The sequence below is a fragment of the Procambarus clarkii genome, chromosome 36 (genome assembly GCF_040958095.1).
Source record: "Procambarus clarkii isolate CNS0578487 chromosome 36, FALCON_Pclarkii_2.0, whole genome shotgun sequence".
Lineage (NCBI taxonomy): Eukaryota > Metazoa > Arthropoda > Malacostraca > Decapoda > Cambaridae > Procambarus > Procambarus clarkii.
In genome coordinates, this window is record NC_091185.1 from 32,115,537 (window position 1) to 32,123,683 (window position 8,147).

Consider the following 8,147-nt stretch of genomic DNA (forward strand, 5'->3'; position numbering starts at 1 on the left):
AGACCCGTCCACTCACGCTAGAGTTGTTCCAATAACATACAGTAATTTCTCAAAGAGCAGATGTCTATCATGTTACAGCATATTTTCGGTTTTATTTAGTTTAGTTTAATTAGGATAATAAAAAGCTATTAAAACACTGGTTTTAGAAATTATTTATTAATATGAAACTTTCAAAAGTCATGGGTCACTGAACTATGACGACACACAGACGAAAGTGAGTGAAACCTCACTGTAAAGTGAGGTTTACAGTATTCTCTTATCTGTCCACCCTCACTCATCTTGTTTCATCACAGAAAATGTCTATAAGGAGATTTTACCACATGTAGCTAGGTAATCACGCTTCATCCTTTAAATTAATGTACAAAGATACGTGTGCCCCAAATCAGTGAACGAAAATCATGGAAACTCAGTTGTTCACTTGTGTGGATCACTCTGGCTGATGTTTGTGTGGACCATTTTGGCTGGTGTTTGTGTGGACCATTTTGGCTGGTGTTTGGTTCATATGGTTCACTTGTGTGATCCAACTTCTTATGAAGGAATTATTAATTGTAATCTGTGATAGAATGAGAAAGTTTTCCACCACTCTGTGAACTCTGTCCCAAAATCGTAAGCTTGTGGACCACTTGTGGTCCACATGTGTGGTCCATTTGTGTGGTCCACTTGTGTGATCCAACTTGTCATATGAGAGAATTATTAATTGTAATCTGTTATAGAATGGGAAAGTTTTCCACCAGTCTGTGAACTCTGTCTGGACATCGTAAGCAAATCCGAACATCCCTCGCTTCGGCGAACCATTGTTCGTCGAACCGGGTGAGTAAATTCGGCCTGAAAAGTGTGCGAACTAGCCGGAGATTCGTTGAATCGGGGTACGTTGAATCGAGGTTGTACTGTATGTATATATTTTGTTCACCACAACTGTACAGCTAAGCTGATATAGTTAGTTCAGGCACTAAGAATCGTCGCTATACACAGATGGCGGCTCCCTCACTCTTTCAAGGTCACACGCACTAAACTTTCTCCCCCAACAATACTGTTTGCAGTGTTATTACCCTATAAACACATATTATATATGAGTATCTACATGTTTTATGCACCGTAACTGTACACCTAAGCTTGTAGTGCGCCCAAAGAGCATAGTGGCCACCCTCTAAACAGCTAGTCAAATCGTGCAGACGACTTCACCTCCGTCACCCATATGGCTCCTCCCAGCATAATCCTTTTGCTGTTATTACACTAATACACACATTATATATAAGTATCTACATTTGTGTTCACCATAGAGAACCACTGACCTGGTATGGTGAATGCTAACAATAACAGCTAGCCACACAGTCAGTAAACGATGCTGACTCCCTCTATCTCTCAGCATCACTCCTCCCACAGCGCTAATTATTACAACAATCCTTCTATTATCACAACCATGGTTATTTATATCACAGTCATGGGTCATCTGTAATATTGTCATCGCTAAATAATAACAATTATATATTTATTTTGACATTTTTCGGCGATGCTGTAGTCACAAGCTGAACAGCAATGCTGTTCGCTCATGCTGCGTGCGCCGGCCTTGGTTGCTCCAACAGTACTGTGAATCTCACACCTGAGAATATTGCCCACGATTATTTTTTTAAATGGCATCTGTTTACAAGAGCCCTGAGGAAGCTACTATGAACCCCGTGTAGCGGCGGGCCATTTGAATCAGGCCTGGCACCCTATGGCGTATATATACGCCATGCGCACCATGGGACATGTTACTCAGGGCGTATATATACGCCATGCGCAGTTTAAGGGTTAATTATAGATCGGTATCATTGACAAGTGTAATAATCAAAATATTGGAAAAAATAATTAAATCTAAATGGGTAGAATACCTGGAGAGAAATGATATAATATCAGACAGACAGTATGGGTTTCGATCTGGAAGATGCTGTGTATCGAATTTACTAAGTTTCTATGATCGAGCAACAGAGATATTACAGGAAAGAGATGGTTGGGTTGACTGCATCTATCTGGACCTAAAAAAGGCTTTCGATAGAGTTCCACATAAGAGGTTGTTCTGGAAACTGGAAAATATTGGAGGAGTGACAGGTATGCTTCTAACATGGATGAAAAATTTTCTGACTGATAGAAAAATGAGGGCTGTAATCAGAGGCAATGTATCGGACTGGAGAAATGTCACAAGTGGAGTACCACAGGGTTCAGTTCTTGCACCAGTGATGTTTATTGTCTACATAAATGATATACCAGTTGGTATACAGAATTATATGAACATGTTTGCTGATGATGCTAAGATAATAGGAAGGATAAGAAACTTAGATGATTGTCATGCCCTTCAAGAAGGCCTGGACAAAATAAGTACATGGAGCGCCACCTGGCAAATGGAATTTAATGTTAATAAATGCCATGTTATGGAATGTGGAATAGGAGAACATAGACCCCACACAACCTATATATTATGTGAGAAATCTTTAAAGAATTCTGATAAAGAAAGAGATCTAGGGGTGGTTCTAGATAGAAAACTATCACCTGAGGACCACATAAAGAATATTGTGCGAGGAGCCTATGCCACTCTTTCTAACTTCAGAATTGCTTTTAAATACATGGATGGCGATATACTAAAGAAATTGTTCACGACTTTTGTGAGGCCAAAGCTAGAATATGCAACAGTTGTGTGGTGCCCATATCTTAAGAAGCACATCAACAAACTGGAAAAGGTGCAAAGACATGCTACTAAGTGGCTCCCAGAACTGAAGGGCAAGAGCTACGAGGAGAGGTTAGAGGCATTAAATATGCCAAAACTAGAAGACAGAAGAAAAAGAGGTGATATGATCACAACATACAAAATAGTAACAGGAATTGATAAAATCGATAGGGAAGATTTCCTGAGACCTGGAACTTTAAGAACAAGAGGTCATAAATATAAACTAGCTAAACACAGATGCCGAAGAAATATAAGAAAATTCACTTTCGCAAACAGAGTGGTAGACGGTTGGAACAAGTTAGGGGAGAAGGTGGTGGAGGCCAAGACCGTCAGTAGTTTCAAAGCATTATATGACAAAGAGTGCTGGGAAGACAGAACACCACGAGCGTAGCTCTCATCCTGTAACTACACTTAGGTAATTACACTTAGGTAATTACAGTCAGCTGGTGGCTGCCACCCTCAATGCCAGGCGCACTAATATTTCTCCTCCAACAATAATGTTTGTGGTGTTATTATGCTATATACACACACATTATATATAAGTATCTACCTGTTTTATTCACCATACTTGTACAAGTAAACTGGTATGGTGCCCAAAGACCATCGTGGTCACCAGTAAACAACATGACAAGTTGTGCAGACGACGCCACCGCCCTCACCAAAATTGCGGCTCCCAACCTACTCCTCTTGCTGTTTATACCCTCTATACACACGTTATATATAAGTATCTACAGTTGTGTTCACCATAGCGAACTACTAAGGTGGTATGGTGAGTGCAGTCAATAAAAGGGAGCCACACACAGTCAGAAGACAATGCCACTTCCCTCCCTCCCACAGCATTACTCCTCCCTCCATGGAGCACAGCACTAAATATCACCACAATCCTGCTATTATCAGAACCCTGGTCAGTTTTATCACAGTCAGGGGTCTTCTGTAATAATATCATCGCTACATAATAGCATGAACAAGTATATTATGGCATTTTTAGGCGATGCTGTGGTCACAAACTGAACAGCAGTGCTGTGAGCTCATGATGCGTGCGTCAGGTTTGGTAGCTCACTCAATACTGAGCCCCCTAACACCCGGGAATTTGGCCCACAATTTTTTTTTTAAATGACGTCTGTTTACAAGAGCCCTGATGAAGGTGTGGTGAACCCCGTGTATCCGCGGGCCGTTTAAATCTTGCGTAGTACTCCAAAGCATCATATGATGTGATGCGCAATTTACTGCAAGTCAGTAAAAGCATCATATGATGCGATGCGCAATTTAAGGGTTAAGGCAAATCTGTCGCACATCCGTAACAGGTTATTTGCATGTGACTGTTCATTTAGGCTACTTCCCGGAATTTTCTCCGATATAACTGTATTAGTTAGGGTCTTCCATTTCAGGTGCAATAGGTTGAAGTCCCCAAGCAGGATGATGATTGGGGCTGGATTTGTGAGGTTTTCTAAACAGTGTTCTATTTTCATTAGTTGGTCTTTAAACTGCTGAGGATTTGCCTCCAGTGACTTATATACAAGGACAATAACAACATTTAAGATATCTATTTTAATTATCAGCACTTCCACCATATCGTTTGTGGTGTTTAGCAGCTCAGTACAGATGAGTGTGTCTTTGATATACAGGCTGACCCCACCCTGTAGCCTGTGTTTCCTGTCACATCTGAAGAGATTGTACTCCGAAATCCATATTTCACCATCATGGTAGTCCTTGATGTGGATGGTGTGATGGATGGAAGGGGAGGGAAGGTTAGGTTAGCATTATTTAGATTTGGTTTGGTTTGATTTGGTTAGGTTAGGTTGGGTTGGGTTTGGATAAGCTACCTGGAGCATACATGGAGAGGGTTTTGGGAGTTCTTCTACTCCCCAAGCCCAACCTGAGGACAGGTTCGACTTGTCAGAAAACTTGACACCATTTAATAATATTACAAGCAATAGGCAGATAATATTGCTGCTGCCATTGTATACACAAGTTAACCCATAGAAAATGTAGCTTGTAGTGGAATTTTCCGTCAATAGAAAATGTGATATAATTGCCACATATAAATTCACCAGCTATTCTTTTGGGAATTAATCTTAAATACAGTTGTCTTTGAACTTATTACATCATAAAAACATCTCATTTAAGTTAACTTAATTATCAGTATCAAAATAGAGTAAATGTGACCCTTCCACCACATATTGACATCTGGACACGGAAAGCCAGGTGTCAGTGTGGGGAGAAGGTCAGCCATTGTTAAGACCAGAGTCGTTGGAGCAAATTCCGCTCCTATAATTCTCTTGGGCGAAGTGTTATGGAGATCAAATTAGTGCTCTACCATGATCAACACGCTGTCAACAACCACAAGGGAAAGTGTCTTTCCGAAATCTTATCTAAGTCATTAATTGCCAAGTAATGTTATGTTATGTAGGGAGTAATGTAGTAATGTTATGTAGGGAGGGAGTGGCAGCCAGTGGCGGGCTGCCACTGCCAACTTAGTGGTTCGTTATGGTGAACACGAATGTAGATACTTATATATAGAGTCTGTATATAGTGAATAAAAGCAAAAAACAGTATTGTGGGAGGAGAATGTGGGTGAGTCAGGTGACTTGAGGGAGGGAGGAAGTAGCAGCCAGTGGCGGGCTGCCACTGGCTGCCACTCAGCATGCCAACTTAGTGGTTCGTTATGGTGAACACGAATGCAGATACTAATATATAACGTCTGTATATAGTGACTAAAAGCAATAACAGTATGGTGGGAGGAGAATGTGGGCAAGTGAGGTGTTGAGGGAGTGAGTGGCTGGCTGGTGTGTGGCAGTCACTCCTCGTTACTTTTTGACTCATACTAGCAACTTAGTGGTTTGTTATGGTGAACAAAACATGCAGATACTTATATATAATCTGTGTATATAGTGTAATAACCGACAAAGTATTTGTTCACTGTTTGATGAACATAATTGAATCAACAATATGCACACCATATTTTTGAGTACAGCGATGATTCACTCATTTTATTATATAAATATATCACACTACACACTATTGAATAATATTACAGCAAAAAAAAATACGAAAAATCAATCAGAGACATTGAAATAATTAGGTAATTATCTCTTTGTGGCAACTCCGGCGTGACAGCTGGCGAGCAACAGACCGTCTGGGACGCACGCTGAGTCAGCGCTTGTTTTTTTGCCAGACTTCTCCGCCCTATAGCGGGCAATATATGCCACTTACGATTTTTTTATTATTTTTCCCATGATCAGTGAACACAAATTAACAGGTTTAGAAGAAAAACTAATTTTTTTTTTTGGTATGCGCCTGTGAGTGACACATGCTATATAGCCAGGCACCATTTAACCCTTAAAGTGCGCATCACGTCATATGACGTGTTGGACTTTGTTCCAGTCAACTGCGCATCACGTCATATGATGTGTTGGAGTACTACGCAAGATTTAAATGGCCCGCGGATACACGGGGTTCACCACACCTTCATCAGGGCTCTTGTAAACAGACGCCATTTAAAAAAAAAATCGTGGGCCAAACTCTCGGGTGTTATTGGCCTCAGTATTGAGTGAGCAACCAAGCCTGACACACGCAGCATGAGCTAACAGCACTGCTGTTCAGCTTGTGACCACAGCATCGCCTAAAAATGCCAAAATATACTTGTTCATGTTATTATGTAGCGATGATATTATTACAGAAGATCCCTGACTGTGCATAAGGGGCATAACTGGCCGACCCCTCACAGTGTTCAAGAGAGAACTGGATAAGCACCTCCAAAGGATACCTGATCAACCAGGCTGTGACTCGTACGTCAGGCTGCGAGCAGCCGCATCCAACAGCCTGGTTGATCAGTCTGGCAACCAGGAGGCCTGGTCGACGACCGGGCCGCGGGAACGCTAAGCCCCGGAAGCACCTCAAGGTAACCTCAAGGTAAGGTGATAAAACTGACCAGGGTTCTGATAATAGCAGGATTGTGGTGATATTTAGTGCTGTGCGCCATGGAGGGAGGAGTAATGCTGTGGGAGGGAGGCTGGTGGCGATGTCTTCTGACTGTGTGTAGCAACCTTTTATTGACTGCACTCAGCATACCAGCTTAGTGGTTCGCTATGGTGAACACAAATGTTGATACTTATATATAACGTGTGTATAGAGAGTATAAACAGCAAGAGAAGGTTTGGAGCCGCCATTTTGGTGAGGGCGGTGGCGTCGTCTGCATGACGCCACCGTGCAGACGACAGTGTTGTTTACTGGTTACCACGATGGTCTTTGGGCACCATACCAGTTTATTTGTACAAGTATGGTGAATAAAACGCGTAGATATTTATATATAATGTGTGTATATAGCGTAATAACACCACAGAGTATTGTTGGAGGAGAAATATTAGTGCGTCTGACCTTGAGGGCGGCAGCCATCAGCTGACTGTGTGAGGTCCTACTCTTTATGCCTTTACTCACCATACAAGCTTAGATATACAGTTATGGTGAACAAAACATGTAGATACTTATATATAATGTCTGTATATAGTGAATTTTAGAAAAAAACAGTATTGTGGGAGGAGAATGTGGGTAAGTCAGATGACTGGAGGGAGCTAGTAGGGCGGGAGTGGCTGGCTGGTACACGGCGGTCACTCCTCATTACTTTTTGACTCATAATAGCTACTTAGTGGTTCGTTATAGTGAACAAAACATGCAGATACTTATATATAACCTGTGCTTATAGTGTAATAACCGACAAAGTATTTGTTCACTGATTGATGAACATAATTGAATCAACAATATGCACACCATATTTTGAGTACAGCAATGATTCACTCATTTTATTATATAAATATATCAAACTACACACTATTGAATAATATTACAGCAAAAAACTATGAAAAATCAATCAGAGACATTGAAATAATTAGGTAATTATCTCTTTGTGGCAACTCTGGCCTGACAGCTGGCGAGCAACAGACTGCCTGGGACGCATGCTGAGTCAGCGCCTATAATTTGCCAGACTTCCCCGCCCTATAGCGGGCAATATATGCCACTTGAGATTTTTTTATTATTTTTCCCGTGATCAGTGAACACAAATTAACAGGTTAAGAAGAAAAAATATTTTTTTTTTTTTTTCAAAATGACATGCGGTTCTGGGGATGACAGGATATTAACCCTTAAATGGCGCATAGCTATATACCATTTGACACCCACAGGCGCATACCAAAATAAAAAAATATATATATTTTTTCTTCCTAACCTGTTAATCTGTGTTCACTGATCACGGGAAAAATAATAAAAATATCGTAAGTGGCATATATTGCCCACTATAGGGTGGGGAAGTGTGACAAAAATCAGGCGCTGACTGAGCATGCGTCCCAGGGCGGTCTGTTGATCGCCAGCTGTCAGGCCAGAGTTTCCACAAAGAGATAATTACAGTGGTACCTCGGAATGCGAGTGTCCCTGTATGCGAGTTTTTCGGAAG